This window comes from Amblyomma mixtum, chromosome 6 (assembly GCF_055824585.1).
Source record: "Amblyomma mixtum isolate Tamu chromosome 6, ASM5582458v1, whole genome shotgun sequence".
NCBI classification, from domain to species: domain Eukaryota; kingdom Metazoa; phylum Arthropoda; class Arachnida; order Ixodida; family Ixodidae; genus Amblyomma; species Amblyomma mixtum.
The window spans coordinates 30,291,008-30,307,730 of record NC_143017.1 but is presented as its reverse complement, the minus strand read 5'-3'; the positions used below and the strand labels follow the sequence as shown (position 1 = coordinate 30,307,730).

At 56.3% G+C, this 16,723-nt stretch overlaps 1 non-coding gene and 2 pseudogenes across 1 annotated transcript; all 3 read right to left on the bottom strand.

The window, feature by feature from the left end:
* Window positions 1-692: 692 nt before the first annotated feature.
* LOC149338690 (uncharacterized) lies at window positions 693-9,024 on the bottom strand (annotated as a pseudogene).
* LOC149338691 (U2 spliceosomal RNA) lies at window positions 2,298-2,497 on the bottom strand. Its single transcript, XR_016283906.1, has one exon. It is a non-coding gene; the product is annotated as a U2 spliceosomal RNA (small nuclear RNA).
* Window positions 9,025-10,445: 1,421 nt separating the features above from the next.
* On the bottom strand, window positions 10,446-10,649 carry LOC149338689 (U2 spliceosomal RNA; annotated as a pseudogene).
* Window positions 10,650-16,723: the final 6,074 nt, after the last annotated feature.

Below are 16,723 nucleotides of genomic sequence, written 5' to 3'. Positions count from 1 at the left end.
TGACTCAACAAGCACGCCTTGCCCGTCGACTCTATCCCTCTCCTCACCCCCGCCTATCCCACTCCCAACAAATCCTCTGGAGGCGACTGCAGACCCGAAATCTTCCTACCCCTCAGCGTCTATCCTACTTCCGCCATGTTTCCCCAGAGTGCACTCTCTGCGGAGAACCGCACGCCACCCTGGACCACATCCTCTTCGGCGGACAGCCCACCATTGGTACATGGGAGGAATGGGAGGCCCTCCTTGCGTCGCAGGACCAGGACATGCAACTTCGCTGTGTGAACCGGGGTGCCAGTGCCATGGCCCTACGTGGCCTGGACAAATTCGCGGAATGTGAGGGCTGTGCGGTGGCCCTGAGACCTTTCACGGTCCAAACTCGCTCGCATAATAAAGTTTTCCATCCATCCATCCTCGAAAAAATTACAAACGGCAAATGGGGAAGGGGAAGGGGGAAGTAAGAGCGGAGCGAGCGCGCTGACCGTTCTCTAGTCGTGGCTGAGAAGAGATTTTTTAGAAATGTTTCGGGACATTTCCTGGTTCTTATTTCAGCATATCTAATTTTTGTTCGTTCCTTTTTATCGGAAGTCTGGTCTGTAAGCTTTATTCGCCCTCATGTGTGGAATGTGTGTGCTGTTGTGTGTGTTCGAAGTCTTCCAACACGTGACTGTGAGGTGCGCCGAAGCGCAACGCCCTCATTTTGCAGCCACGTGTGTGGAATAGACTTCGCGAGAAGCTGCGGTAGTGTCACTCACTACCAGCTTCTTGAAGAGGCGCGAGTAGCTCTTGCTACAAAGACGCCTCAAAACTTTTCGTTGTTGGGGTCCCAAGAGCCGAGCGCTCCAAAAACGACTGCCTCGATGCTGACCCGCTGGAATTTTCGCTGCAGGTACTGGCGAACGGGCTCGTACGTGACGACTTTATTCTCCCGCGCCGCATCGAAAGCAGTTTTGCGATTGTCAAAGGGGCAAGTGACGTCAATGATAATCGCCGACTCTCCTCGCGCCAGATCGAGGTCCGGCTTGAGGTTAGTCGTTCCCACCGGTTTGTTTCTCGTGGGTGACGGTGAATCGCTGCTTCGCGGCCGTCTTCAGCCGGTTCGCGATTTTGGTGTGCCGGGTCTGGTAGGCGGCGCTCTGACGCATGCAGTGGCAGAGAACGTGGGGGAGGGTTTCCTGGCCGTATCCGCATACTCAGAACCGCTGGCCGCCTACACGCACCCGCGGCCTCGCCCCGTTCAGTGGCAGCAGGTTCAGCCTCGCCCTGTGGATGAAACGCAAGTCACAGAAACGGGTAAAGAGACCGGAACGCATGAAGTGAGAGCTGCTAGGATAGGCGGCGACACACTCCATCACCTTCCCCTGGCTGGGTTTTTGTTGGACAGTATGATTTCGTGCGCTCGTCGCGATCGATCGCAGCTTCTTCACAACCTTCGTTCGGTGCTTCGGCGCCAAACTTACGTCGGCGCAGGTGATGTAGGGGGCACCGTCCCGCATCTCCGACGTAACCTCAAGTCGCCGGGATGCCTTGCTCGCCTCCGTCCATACAGACTTCAGCTGCGTGGCACGCGCCCTGAAGGCGCCTTCCGTCTCCCCGCTAAGGTAGGCTGCGACGTCCGCCTCGGTAACTTGTCGTCCTAGTCTTTTGGTCGTGACCTCGGTGACTGCTCGCTTCGCCAGGTCTCGAACCTCTGCGTCGTGAGAGGAAAGCAATTTAAAGGCGCTGTCGATGCGGCAGATGTCGCTGAGCTCCGCTGCGAGGGGGATTCCCGCCGCGCCCGCTGCTGCGCTGCCGTAGATGTATTCGGTCGCCGCACTCACTGGAAGGTAATACTACACTCGCATCTTAGCCAAAAGGCTAAGATCGTCTTAGCCAAAGGGCTAAGATTATTCCGCAAGACCGGTTTCTGTCTTGCTTCTCTCCCGCCCGAAAAACCTGCCAGACACGCCTTGAAAGGGCGAAAGGAAGCGCGCGGAGAGCAGTTTTCGTCCCGAGGCCAAGGGTGCGGTGGGAGAGCGATATACCACAATTCACTCTTGGGAAAACGTCCAAGAATGCGCGAGCCGTCTGATATTTTCTTTGTTCTCCGGGAATCGAAATCCGGTAACTCGCGCGGCAAAGCGGATAGCGGATAAACGTGAAAGCACGTCACCGAGGAAGACAAGCGAAATTGCCTGCAGCGCAGACCAGGCGGGCCGTCACGCAGCACTGCGCGGCTTTGCTGTTTCTGAGCTGATTGTCCTGTTGGGATTTCGTGATCTGATTTTAGAATTAGGTTTTTGCACCCCCAGAGATGGGGGAGTCGCTGGGCTGGTCACGGAGGTAGTGCAATACCGGGTCGACCCGCGGCGGTGGTGGGGCAAGCCCCGAACGCTCCGCCGCGCTCCAAAAATCAGTTTAACATCGTGGGTCCAAATAAGACCACATATCAGATATTAAGCTGATAAGAACAGATTTAAGAGAAGTTTATTGGACCCCTACATATACACGAAAAAGGGACCGCAGTCCCTCACAAAAAAACGAAAATACAGGGCAGCGACTAGTCTCGCCCTATAGAGCAAGGCACTGGAATAATACACTGAAGCGACAACAGTAGCCAGCCACACTCAAAATGTTCATTGCACAAGGGTCCACAGAGTTCAAAAGTGTCCAAGCGTCGCGGGGGAGGCACGCACTGAAACTACTTCGCTACCACCGCGCACAGCAAACATTTAGTAAGGCAGGAGCCGCACCGTAACGCGACCCCTGTCGACGGCGATGAAGCGGGTGCTCCACCGCCGGAGGAACTCTTCTTCTTGGAGCGTTACACGGTCCAGGCACGCTTGTTCGAAGAGACGCGCTCGAACTGACTGAAGCAGGGGGAACATGGCTCGCTGCGGTCGAACCTGGAGAGAGGCGACGCCACGCTGGAGCCACAACACAATGGCGCCCACACAAAGAAGGAGGCGTACAAAAAAGTCGCGCGGCCTAGTGCGCGCGTCAAGAGTAACATAAAACATGCGCGAGAGGAGGCGCCAAAAGGTACGCGCCACTACACACTCGAAGAGCGCGTCCTCGAGGGTCTCGGTCGCACCACACTGGGGAGACCGCGAAGAAGGAGCGATGCCCCACGCGGCGATGCGGACCCCCGTCGATAGGACACTTCAGCCTCGCAGCCAGCCGAAGTCGCGGACGTCTGGTGGTAACGAATGCGACGTCAAGTCCCGCCACCGTACCCGCCTGCTCCGCTGTAGCTGGTGGGGTCTAGCCTCCTGGATTGCAAGGAGCTCGCAAACGCGGGAGGCCTGCGTCTCAGAGACGTCGACCTCGGGCAGGGTGGCGATGAGGGACTCAGTCGTCCGGCAGACATACCGGAAGAACCCCGGCTGCTGTTCGGCTGAAGGACCTGTGCGATTACTAAAAAATAGGCGCCGCGAAGTCCCGAGCAGGTAGGCGAGGAGCCCTCTCCCCGGGTAGTCGGTGGAGTTGACTAGGTCGCGGACGCCCGTAAAAGCAAGCACGCTGCACATAGTGCGTAGGTTCGGCAGGCTAAACCCGCCCATGCGCGTGGGAAGACGGAGGAGCGCGCGAGCGACGGTCTCCGTCTTTCCCGCCCAGAAAAAACTGCCGCAAAGGGTGGCTAAGCGGCGCGTGAAGGTGCGCGGCGGGCAAGCGACGTGAGCTACGTAGTAGAGCGACGCGCACACGGAGGATCGGATCACGAACGCGCGCTCCGACAGCGAGAGATGGAAGTTCGCTGCCACTGCGAGACGTCGATCCGCGGTCGCTCGTAACTCGCTCCACGTTTCGCGAGCTACCTCCCCGGAGGAGAGGAAGACGACGCCTAACACCTTGCAGACTAGAGCCCACTCCACCTCACCTAGCAATTCGGACGCGAAGGCGCCGAAGCGGAGAGCCTAGCTCTTGGCCCTGCTGAGTAGGGCGCCGGACAGCTCGCTGTAACAAGAAAATAGCCGACAAAACGCTACGAAGCTGTCCTCGTCCCGCAAAAACAGGGACACGTCGTCAGCGTACGCTGACACCTTCACCTGGCCCTGGCCAGGCAAAGGGAAGCCACGAATAGAGGAAGACTCTGCCACGCGGCGCAGGAGCGGACCTATGCATAAAAAGAACAACAACGGCGATAGGGGACAGCCATGTCGAATGCCGCGCTGAATGCCGAACGGGTCGCTCAACGCACCGTTAAAAAGCAAGCGGGCTGTGAGATCTGAGCACAGCCGCTCAAACCGCTCTACGAACTCGGGCGGGAAGCCGAAAGCCCCGAGAACGCCAAAAAGGTATCGGTGCTCGACCCGATCGAAGGCTTTAGCCTGATCGAGCGAGACGAAACAACCCGGAATTCCCGTTCGCGAGGTGAACGTGAACAAGTCACGCGTTAGCGCGAAAGACGAGAAAACCGAGCGTCCGGGCACACAGCAGGTCTGCGCAGGGCTTACAAGCACCTGATAAAACCTTACTCAACCTTTTAGCCAGCAGTGACGCCATGATCTTGTAGTCTGCGTTAAGCGGAGTGATGGGTCAGATGGGCACCCGCAGTCAGATGGGCACCCGCCGGGCTTTAGGATGAGCACGACACGGCTCTCTCTAAAAGACTCCGGCCTCTCGCCGTCCCTGACAAAGGCGTTCACCATCCGGAGAAGGTGGGGCTCCAGGACGGTGAAGAACCTAGCATAAAAGCTAGTGGGAATGCCGTCAACGCCTGGAGCTGAGGCGGCGTCCATACCCTTAACGGTCGCGAACAGCTCGTCGGGGCTAACCAGAGCGCTAAGCTGCGCGCCTAAATAGTCCGGCACCTGCGGCAACGTAGCGCGAAAACTACAGAGGGCGTCCGTGAAAGCGCCGTTGCCCCGCCGTTCGGTCCCAGAAGCAAACAGCAGCGAAAAGTGTCGCGTAAAGGCGTCACGGATGACTGTTGCGCTGCTGCTCCTGGTCCCGTCCGGTAAAACGACCTCGGCGACGCGGTCCTGACGCGTATCGTCGAGGCTACCCGCCCGTAATTGACGTAGCACGCTGGGGTCCGACACGGGCCTACCCTGAGCTAATGCCTGGGATGCTGCGCGCGATGATTGACGGAGAAGGGTGTGGTAGCGCGCTTTTAACAGGTTGAGATAGTCGCGCATCGCGAAGGTAAGCGGCGCGCCTCGCTGGACAGCGCGTATACGGGCGAGGGTGGTGTTTATCTCGCCCGTGATGCGCTTCCTTCGCTCTCTCCCTTCGCGAACTAAAACAAACCGCCACGCTTCTTTCCTCTCGTCCCAGGAGAGGGGACTCTCGTCGCCTCCACCCGGGTCGCCTAGCGCTTGCTCAATCGCTACCACGCTCGACCAATCTGTCAGCAGACATGGGTCCATACGCCACGCGTCTACACGTGGGCCGCACCCGCCGATGGCCAGTACTGCTGACAGTGGTCGATGGTCGCTAATGCATGGGGTGCCCGGGGGAAACGCGAGCACATCACAAGAAACAACGAAACACTCTAATTCACGAGGAAAGAAAAATTTGTCAAGACGGCTGGCTGACCTGCCCCGCTGCCATGTAGCACCAAAAACATCACCGTGGGGCGTCACCCACGCGTCCGTGAAACAAAATTGAACACAAATCACGGAGGGAGCGAGCCCCGGCGTAAGGCCTGCCTTGGCCGGGGCCGCGAACATCACGAACGGGGTCGAGAACACAGTTAAAATCGCCAACTAAAAAACAGGCCTAACATTCTAACAGAAAGGAATTTAATAACTAAAAGAAACTAGAAGAATCGGAGCGGCGGGCTGGCGCGTAAACCACCAACGCTCTGACGCGCATTCCACCCAGGAAGAAGTCGACCGCGAGGGTGCGGCCGTCGACGCCGTAGGTGCAATGCGCGCCAGAGCGGAGGGAACTGTTGACAAAGACGACGCCAACACCCCACGAAACTGAAGAAGTTAACGAAAAAAAGGCATGAACACAAAAAGTGGTGACTTCGCGTGGGGAGCGGAAGTTAGTTTCCTGTAAGAACAGGATGTCGACGCCCTGTGAACGGGCGAAGTGCATAACCTCTCTCTGCTTGTCCGGTGATCGAAATCCCTGAACATTCAGGGAGAGGAGATGCACTAGCGCCATGATGACAAGACAGGGCGCCGACGTACACGGGAAACGTTTAAAGAGCCCCGCCATGGGCGGGGCTAGGGGCACACTTTTTCGCGTGGGGCGGGGCAGCGCCATCTAAATTATCATCCGAGCTATCCTGACGCGCGTGCTTCCCCGCGAGCTTCAATTGCGGTCACCCGGTTCTCCAGGGCCGCGGCGCGACTCTCCACAGGAGTAGGAATCTGCCTGTCTGTGATGTTTTCTTCCTCGTCGCTCGACGCGGGCGGAGTAGGGAATTTGGCTTTGAGCGAGTTAAGCTCGCTGGCTAGTTTTTCGTTTGGAGCTCGCAAGAGGGCGAGCTCGCGCTTGAGTTCCTGCGTCTCGGCGGTGCTGGTGGGGGAGGAGGGAGGAGGGGAAGGAGAGGAGGCGACCCTCGCCCAGCTGCCTTCCTTGGGTTGGTTGCAGGTGGCGCCGCCAGGTGAAGCGCTGAGAGCTGGGAACTCCGCTGCTCCGGGTGGTGGCGTTACCGTTGCTGTCTTGCCAGGGGGAGGCATCACGCCACGTCATGGCGTCTTCTGGTTGTTTTGCTGCCGCCCTCCCCGTGTAGCGCCGGAATTGGCTCCCTTGGATGGCGTCCTGGGCCCTGGCTGCGGCAGCTTGATGAATTTCGCGGTGCATTCGCGGGAGCTGGTGAGGTGCGGGCCCCCGCAGATTAAGCACATAGGATTGCAGACGTGGGGGGCCATCCCCTCAGTACCAAGCCCCACGTTTTGACCACAAAGGCCGCATCTTTCCTTGACCGGGGTGGGATAGTTGTCCACCCGGTGCCCCAGTGTGCCGCAACGGTAGCACGCTGGCACCGTTTTTTTATACTCCTTGACGGGAGTCAGTTTTGCATTGTAATGGACGTAACGCGGAACGCTGCGTCGCTCGAAAGTCAGCACAGCTACATTCGATTTTCCCAGCTTGCGCACATGGACTGATTCACCACCGCGCCACTGCACACTATGTTTCAAGGATTCGCTGGTTTGAAGGTTATGGACAGTAATCAGAGCACGACACACATCACCGGTGAGCTTGAGGTGTCCGTGAAGCGGGAGTGATCCTTTGCTGGTTGTAATTTGGATGTCCGTCAGAAGCTTTTGAGCTACCTCGGGGTTCTGCGTGCCACAGATGATAATGTTTTGCTCCCAATTGGGAGAAATTGTAATCGCATTCATATGCTGTCTGCCGATGAGTTCCGAAATGGCAGCGCCGAGCTCACCTTGCTGGAATGCTGTCTTGAGGGCGACCGTACTGCGTGGCCGCAGCACGATTACGTAATAGGCAGGGTTTATCCTGACCGTCGGCTTTGGCGTCCACTTGGAGACTGGTGAAAATGACTTCTGTGGACATTTAGAAGACGAGGCGCGAGCGTCTCCCGTTGCTGATTTGTCGAGAGGAGTCTTGGGAATTGCAGCTAATCGTGCGTTCTGCCGGCGGCGGCGCCGGCTTTCAACGACTTGAAAAAGGGCAGCTTGCTGCGCCGAAATGGTGGATGGGCCATCCTCTGGCTGGCTTGCAGGGACAGACGACCACTACAGAGTCGTGGGGTCGTATCTGCCGGTATCCATCTCTTCGACGGGGTTCGCACTCAGGTCGTGCGGCTGGCTCACCGACACTGTTGGAGGTGGTGTTCCGGGTGTCGCTGCTTCGGGGGTGTGCGCGGCGGTCGGACTGGTGTCAGGTCGCCCGTCCCCCTCCTTGGGCGGCGGTCGGCGTGGCGCACGGCGGGGGAGGCCCTGGTCGTTGGAAGGGGTGAGGGCCGCGCGCTGCTCACAGGTGAAATCCCCCATGAGGCGCAGGATGGAGCCGCCGTCGGAGAGCCCAGCCTCCTCCGTGAAGGAGGTGGTGGACTCGGAGTCCCGGCTCGCCTCGTCCGCCAAACCGAAGGGCGGGAGCGTTTTGGGGGAGAACGCCCCCGTCGTGTCGGAGGCGGACGGGGACGTGGGCGAGCCGAACGCGAAGAGCTCTAGTGAGCTCTCCGGTGGCGCGTCGGCAGCAGGGGTGGTCGGGCTGCCTTCAGCAGGCACTGCGGGCTGCTCCCCCTCGCGGGTCTCGGCCGGGTGGTGCTCGGCCTGGGCCTCCGTGGCGGCCTCGACAGGGGGGCTCGAGACCTGGTCAACCTGCGCGGGGCCGTCAACAGGGCGGTGCTCGGCGGGGGGCTGCGGGTTCGCGTCTGCGCCTCCCTTGGGCGGCTCCGGACGTGGGGGCGCCGACTTCCGGGCGGCGGCGGTGTCCGCGCAAGAGCGCGGCCGCAGGCAGTCCGCCGCTGCGTGGGGGCTGCCGCATCGCCTATCGCCTTCACGCCGCTTGGCACCCGGCCGTTTCGTGGCCGTATGCTTCGCAGCGCGAGCACTGCGGCGTGCGGCACGTAGCGCCGACATGGCCCCCCTGCCCGCAGCGTGAGCCCACCTTGCGCACGCCCCGGTAGTCGAACAGGATGCCGTGGCCTAACACGTTGATGAAGTTGGGCACGGGCTTCTGCATCTCCATGCGCACGAGGCGCTGCCCGTTCCCGACGTGCCGCCGGCCCTTGAGAACGAGGTGGCCTACCTCGAGCACTTTCCCGTAAGGGCTCAGTGCCGAGGCGAGCGAGGCGTCGCCCACGAACAGCGGCAGTCGGAAGATGGTGATGTTGACCACCGCTGGTCCGACGTAGGCGACCGGGACAGGGGTTCCGTTCACGGAGAAGGCCCCCTCTGCAAGCAATTTCTGAGCCGCCGCAGCCGAGGCTACGGCGACGCAAAACTGAAGTCCCCCTTGGTGCTGGAGGGATTCCAGCATCTTAGGGCCAATAACAGCCTCAATGCCGTCGACAATATCGTCGGGCGAGGCCCCCACCTTCACTTCAAAAGTGAAACAATGGGCCTTCGGGGGAGGCGCGCGGAAGGTCAGTCCTCCGGGGAGACCGGTTGACGCCATGCTGGTGCCGGGCCGGGGACTGGGTTCAGCAGGCGGGTGGCTGGTGGGGGGCCGCGGGCAGCACTTCCACCGGGTTCCTGGGACAGCAGGGGGGCGGCAGCAGGCATTCCCGGGCAGCCGGCCGGCAGCCGGGCGCCGGGGCGGCAATCCTCCAGTGGGGTGGCGGCGCCTCCTCCTGGGGGCGGGGTGGCGGGGTCCGAGGGTCCGCTCCGCTCCGGGGTTGAGCTTGCTTCTACGAAGACGGACAGCCTGACGGCCGCGGTCTTAGCCAAAAGGCCGAGAAGCGATAATCCCGATAAGCCCGGGCTTGAAAACCCTCTGGATTGGCAGCACAAGTGGCGCCACCCGGTGCGGCAGTTGGTTATTTGGCAATTGCGGGCGGCATCGCATGCCCTTATCATGCCAGCCAGAGTGTCTAACATGGTAGGAAGTATTTTCACGGATAACGCTCGTTATCGGGTAAACACCAGCCAGTCTGAGTGATAAGTGAAAAAACAGGTCATGAGGGAGCACCCAGCGCACCGGTAACAGCGCTGGTGCCATTTCTCATCTCTCAATGGACAATCACGGCAGGAGAACGAACAGATAAGCAAGTAGGTCTCGAAAAAATTACAAACGGCAAATGGGGGAACGGGAGGGAGGGAAGTAAGAGTGGAGCGAGCGCGCTGACCATTCTCTAGTTTTGGCTAAGAATAGATGTTTTCAATAAATGTTTCGGGACATTTTACGGGGAAATGAGCAGCTGAAAAAAAAGAGATGGCCTCCCTATAGTCGGAAGGACCATAAATAGTACTGCCGTGGCGAGGACGGATCGCTATGCGGCAACACGATCCAGCGGAGGGCCGAGCCGCCGCACAGCGCTTACGGTCGGAAGCGTCATCGCCAGCCGCTGGGGGGTTAACCCCAGCTAGGACAGCTGGCGAGGATCGGACGGATCTCTATGCGGGGGCCGAGAACACTCGAATCTTAGCCAAAAGGCTAAGATCGCCTTAGCCAAAGGGCTACGATTATTCCGCGAGACCGGTTTCTGTCTTGCTTCTCTCCCGCCTGAAAAACCTGCCAGACACGCCTTGAAAGGGCGAAAGGAAGCGCGCGGAGAGCAGTTTTCGTCCCGAGGCCAAGGGTGCGGTGGGAGAGCGATATACCACAATTCACTCTTGGGAAAGCGTGCAAGAATGCGCGAGCCGTGTCATATTTTCTTTGTTTTCCGGGAATCGAAATCCGGTAACTCGCGCGGGAAAGCGGATAGCGAATAAACGTGAAAGCACGTCACCGAGCCAGACAAGCGCAATTGCCTGCAGCGCAGACCAGGCGGGCTGTCACACAGCACTGCGCGGGTTTGCTCTTTCTGAGCTGATTGTCCTGTTGGGATTTCGTGATCTGATTTTAGAATTAGGTTTTTGCTCCCCCAGAGATGGGGGAGTCGCTGGGCCGGTCCCGTAGGATGTGCAATACCGGGTCGACCCGTGGCGGTGGTGTGGCAAGCCCCGTCTAACATCTCAATCTAACATCTTGGGTCCAAATAGGACCACATATCAGATATTAAGCTGATAAGAACAGATTAAAGAGAATTTTATTGGACCCATAAAATCCGTACAAGGGACTTCAGTCCCTCAAAAAGGCAAAGTAGCAAAAAAGCGACATTCGTCACTCAATAACACAAGTCGCAAAAGATACAAGGAAGTGACAACATTCGCCATGTACACAAAAACACCACAAGTGTCCGGAGTGTCCACAAATGTCCAAAACGCGCGGGGGGAAGCACGCACTACAGCTAGTACATACTACCAACGCGCACAAGATACACTCAGTAAGGCAGGAGCCGCACCGTCACGCGGCGCCCGCTGGCGGCGATGAAGCGGGTGCTCCACCGCCGCAGGAACTCCTCTTCTGGCAAGGTTACCCTATCCAGGCATGCCTGTTCGAACAGGCGCTCTCGTACGCGCTGGAGCAGGGGGAACATCGCGCGCTGAGGCCGACCCTGTAAAGACGCGACGCGACGTTGCCGCCACAGAACAAAACCGCCTACACAGTGGAGCAGCCGAAGAAAAAAGTCACGTGGTCTGGTGCGCCCGTCTAAGGTTACTAAAAACATACGGTACATAAGACTCCAAAAAGTGCGCGCCACGACGCGCTCCCACATGGTGTGCTCGAGGATCCTCTGTCGCACCGCACTGGGGACACCGCGAAGAAGGAGCGATACCCCAGGCGGCGATGCGGACCCCCGTCGGGAGGACACTCCAGCCTCGCAGCCAGCCGAAGTCGCGGACGTCTGGTGGTAACGTATGCGACGTCAAGTCCCGCCACCGCACCTGCCTGCTCCGCTGAAGCTGGTCTGGCGTAGCCTCCTGGATGGCAAGGAGCTCGCAAACGCGGGAGGCCTGCGTCTCAGAGACGTCGACCTCGGGCAGGGTGGCGGTGAGGGACTCAGCCGTCCGGCAGACATACCGGAAGAACCCGGGATGGTGTTCGGCTGAAGGACCTGTGACATTACCAAAAAATAGGCGCCGCGAAGTCCCGAGCAGGTAGGCGGGGAGCCCTCTCGCGGGGTAGTCGGTGGCGTTGACTAGGTCGCGGACGCCTCGAATAGGAACGACGCTACACTTTGTGCGCAGGTTGGGCATGGCTGAACCCGCCCATGCGTGTGGGAAGACGGAGGAGCGCGCGAGCGACGGTCTCCGTCTTTCCCTCCCAGAAAACACTGCGACAGAGGGTGGCCAAACGACGCGTAAAGTTGCGCGGCGGGCAAGCAACGCGAGCTACGTAAAACAGTGACGCGCACACGGAAGATCGAATGATTAACGCGCGCTCCGACAGCGAGAGGTGGAAATTCGCTGCCATAGCGAGACATCGCTTTGCGGTCGCTCTTAACTCGCTCCATGTTTCGCGGACCACCTCTACTGGGGAGAGGAAGACGACCCCTAACGCCTTACAAGCTGGGACCCACTCCACATCACCCCGCAGGCCTGACGCGAAGGACCCGAAGCGCAGAGCCTTGCTCTTGCCCCTGTTGAGTAGGGCGCCGGACAGCTCGCTGTAATAGGAAAAAAGCCGACAAAACGCTACGAAGCTGTCCTCTTCCCGCAGAAGGGACACGTCGTCAGCGTACGCTGACATCTTCACCTGGCCGTGGCCAGGCAAAGGGAAACCGCGTATCGACGGAGACTCTGCCACGCGGCGCAGGAGCGGATCTAAGCATAATACAAACAACAACGGCGAAGAGGGACAGCCCTGACGAATGCCGCGCTGGATTCCGAAGGGGTCGCTCAACGCACCGTTAAAGAGCAAGCGGGCTGGATTCCGAAGGGGTCGCTCAACGCACCGTTAAAGAGCAAGCGGGCTGTGAGATCGGAGTACAGCCGCTCCAACCGCTCTACGAACTCGGGCGGGAAGCCGAAAGCCCCGAGAACGCCAAAAAGGTATCGGTGTTCGACCCGATCGAAGGCTTTTTTAGCCTGATCGAGCGAGAAGAAACCCGGAATTCCCGTTCTCGAGATGAACGTGAACAAGTCACGCGTTATTGCGAGAGACGGGAAAACCAGCGTCCGGGCACACTGCAGGTCTGCGCAGGGCTTACGAGCACCGATAAAACCTTACTCAACCTTTTAGCCAGCAGTGACGCCACGATCTTGTAGTCTGCGTTAAGCAGAGTGATCGGGCGCCACGCCTGCGGTTCAGATGGGCACCTGCCGGGCTTTAGGATGAGCACGACACGGCTCTCTCTAAAAGACTCCGGCCTCTCGCCGTCCCTGAGGAAGGCGTTCACCATCCGGAGAAGGTGGTGCTCCCGGACGATGTAAAACCTCCCATAAATGCTGGTGGGAATGCCGTCAGGGTCTGGAGCTGAGGCGGCGTTCATACCCTTAACGAGACGTCTCCACCCGGGTTTGGCAGCGCGTGTTCAAGCGCTACCACGCTCGACCAATCTGTTAGCAGACATGGATCCATACGCCACGCGTCTAAACGTGGAGCGACCCCGCCCACGCCCAGTACTGCTGACAGAGGTCGATGATCGCTAAAGCGTGGGGTGCCGGGGGGAAACGCGAGGACATCACACGATATCACACAGCACTCGAGTTCTCGCGGAAACAAGGACTTATCTATACGCCTGGCTGACCTGTCCCGCCAGCAGGTACCACGGAAACAGTCACCGTGAGGCTTGACCTACTCGTCAAACAAAACTGAACACAAATATCCCGCAGTGATCGTGCCCCCGGCGTAGAGTCGCCCCTGGCCTGGACCGCGCACATCACGTACGGGATCTAGAACATAAAATCTCCGACAAGAAAACAAGGGTAACAATCTAACAAAAGGAATCTAGCAAATAAAAAAATCTCGAAAAATCGGAACGGCGGGCTGGTGCGTAAACCACTACCGCTCTGACGCGCCTTCCACCTAGGTAGAAGTCGACCGTGAGGGGGCGGCCGTCGACGCCGTAGGTGCAATGCGCGCCAGAGCGAAGGGAACTGTTGACAAAAAAGACACCAACACCGCACGAAGCAGAACAATTTAACGAAAAAAAGGCTTCAACACAAAAATAAAACTTAAAATAAGTGACCTCGCGTGGCCAGCGTAAGTTACTCTCTTGTAAAAATAGGATGTCGACGCCCTGTTCAGGGAGAGGAGATTCACTAACGCCATGATGGTGAGACAGGACGCCGACGCAAAGGTGACACTTCTAAGTAGCCCCGCCATGAGCTGAGCTGGGCGCGGACTTTTTTTGCGTGAAGCGGGGCAGAACCGTCTGAGTTATAATCGGAGTTCTGCCTAGCGTGCTTTCCCGCCAGCTTCCCCGTGTCCATTTCCTGGACGGTTTGTGCGCGCAGGTGGAGCGGCTGGCTCAGCGGTGCTGCAGGGAGACTTGTTACGGGTGTCGGTGCGTCGCGGGCGGTCGGGCTGCACTGTAAAAAATATTTATTGAAAAAAACAAATTTTCTGACAGGTGACCTGCCAGAAATTTTCTGTTATGGTATGTTCTTGGTTTTCTTCTTTTTCTGTCATTTTAGAGATCTTTTCTGTTTTCGACTTAGAGAATTTCTGTTGAGACGATATAAATTTTCTGTTATTAAATGTTTTCTGTTTTTACTTTTTCTGCCCTTTCTCTGGGTTTTTGTTTGCAATTTACAGAAAATGTCTGTGAGGATGACAGAAATTTTCTGTTTTTACTTTTTTCTGTCATTTGACAGGTTTTTTTCGGTTTGCTGCTAAGAGAAAAATTCTGTGATGTTCTATTTTCTCTTGCCATATTTTCTGTCATTTAACAACTTTTTTCATGACTCACAGAACTTTTCTGTGAATTTCCATGTTTTGCCATTTCACACACTTTCACGACATCTTTTAATGAGTGACATAAAAACAGATACAGAACCTTAGGGCTGCTGCCACATTTCAATAGAATAAAATATTTCACCGCTTTTAAACAATCACAAACAAAGGCAAGTTAGTATTCAAGAATATTGGAAAATATGCAGTGTTAAAGAATGCAATCATGGCTCGTATTTTACTATACAGCAATATTGTTACGGAACTTATGCCGGATCGCTACGCAACTTACGCCCGGCCGCGCTGCGGAGCAAGTGAAGAAGGAAAACGAAGGGCGCAGCGGAAGAGAAGAGGACGACGAAGGGGCGCGTACTCGAGACTGGGACTGGCTCGACGCTGGCCGTTCACCGTTTCACTGTTTGCTCCCATATCCCCGTTCATCCTGTAAATAAACCCATTCCCTTCGTCACAATAACTGAATTAAGGTAAACGGTAGGTGGGTGGCAGAAGAAAAAAAGAAACTTACATTGCCCTGCCTACACTACAGGCATACAGAAAAAGCATGCAAAATATGCAGTAATGGCAAGTAAAGTAGAAAGGAAACCTGTGCTTTTCTGTCATACAGAATGGCATGATTCACTCTAAAACAGTAATACGACACAAAGTAATAATACCTGAACAATGAACACAACCAGTCACTAAACTAATGGCAAGCAGACGCAAAATGAGAGTATTGGGAAAATATGCTTTGCTCATGACTACTGCTGCATTAAGCAGCAAGATGAAAGCAACAGGACACAAGGCATGCCACGGGCTGTTTGCCTTATCACAGTGTAACTGCAAAACATTTTTTCACTCCAGTTAGTACGTCTTATCCTGAGACTACAATAACTTTAGAATGAAAAAAGTAACACAGACAAGATAGACAGTAGTGCTACAATTTAGTGCTACAATTCATACAACCAGCCACTGAAGTGTAACAACAGGTATAAGTATAAATAAGGCACCTTAAGCAAATTGTGTCCAGCCTGACGCTAGTACGAAATGAAAGAGATACAAGCAACAGGACAAAGCATGCCACAGGCTTTTTGACTTACATAGTTACACTGATAACATTGATTCTCTGTACATAGTACATCCACTCTTGTGACTACTGCATGATGAGGCATGCCACAGGCTGTTTGGTTTATCACAGCGTACACATAAAATATTGATTTAAAAAGTTCCCAAATTTCAGAACAGTTCTGAGGATAAAAAACAGCGCAAACGGGGACGAAGCAGAGAGAGGGACACGACACGACGGATTCCGGAGAGAGGGACAGCGTCGTGTCCCTCTCTCTGCTTCGTCCCCGTTTGCGCTGTTTTTTATCCTCAGATCATGCACCAACCAGCCCAAATTTCCACCCTTTTCAGAACAGTTAAAAGTCAAAGTCTTGCAAGATGAGGGAAGCAACTTTTGAAGAGGGGCAGTGTTGCTCCTCCTTCGAGTGCCATGCATTCGTTCCCAGGACAGGATTCAGAGCTGCAATGGTCCTGAAACAACGAAGAGAATTGTTACTCCTCGGACAGTGAGCATATCTATATTGTCTTCAAAGAAATAATAAACATCGCAAGAAGACTGCCCACCTCCTCCTACCCCAAAATGTAATTCCTTTGTAGCCCACATTTCAGTTTCATTGGGTGCACTAGTGAATATATCGAGTAATCTTTAGTACTCAGTACAAAACCAGACTTCAAGCCAAAATAAACCTTTCCTAAATGTTCACTTTAATAAGGTTTTTAACAACCATAGTGTTTTGTTACTTGCGTGAAAGCTGCTCACTGAACTCCAACACAAGGTTTTAAAGGGATCCAAATACAACTCCATGCAACCTCTTGTTCTTGGGAAAAATTCATTGTCTGCACTTTCCCAATTTGTTGCCCACCGCGGTGGCTCAGTGGTTAAGGCGCTTGGCTGCTGACCCGAAAGACGTGGGTTCGATACCGGCCGCGGCAGCCGAATTTCGATGAATGTGAAATTCTAGGGGCCCGTGTGCTGTGCAATGTCAGGGCACGTTAAAGAACCCCAAGTAGTCGAAATTTCCGGAGCCCTTCACTACGGCGTCCCTCATAGCGTAAGTCGCTTTGGGACGTTAACCCCCAATAAGTTGTCGGCATTGGGGGTGATCAACTCCTACCAGGAGTTACGGGAGGCCCACCTCGTGAACCAATATACGCGACTCTCGCAGACAGCATCGGGGCGCCGCCTGCTAAACCGCTTGTACATCCAACACGAGTGCACTCCAGAGGAGACGTGTCGGATTCCGGAGCTATGGCGTCACAAGCTCTGGGTCCGTCCACTCCCGCGCAACATGGACACACATGCACACGAAGGCAGACGAGAGGCGCGCGCTCGGGCCCTTGAACACCAACACGGATCCAAACAGGGTGTATACTA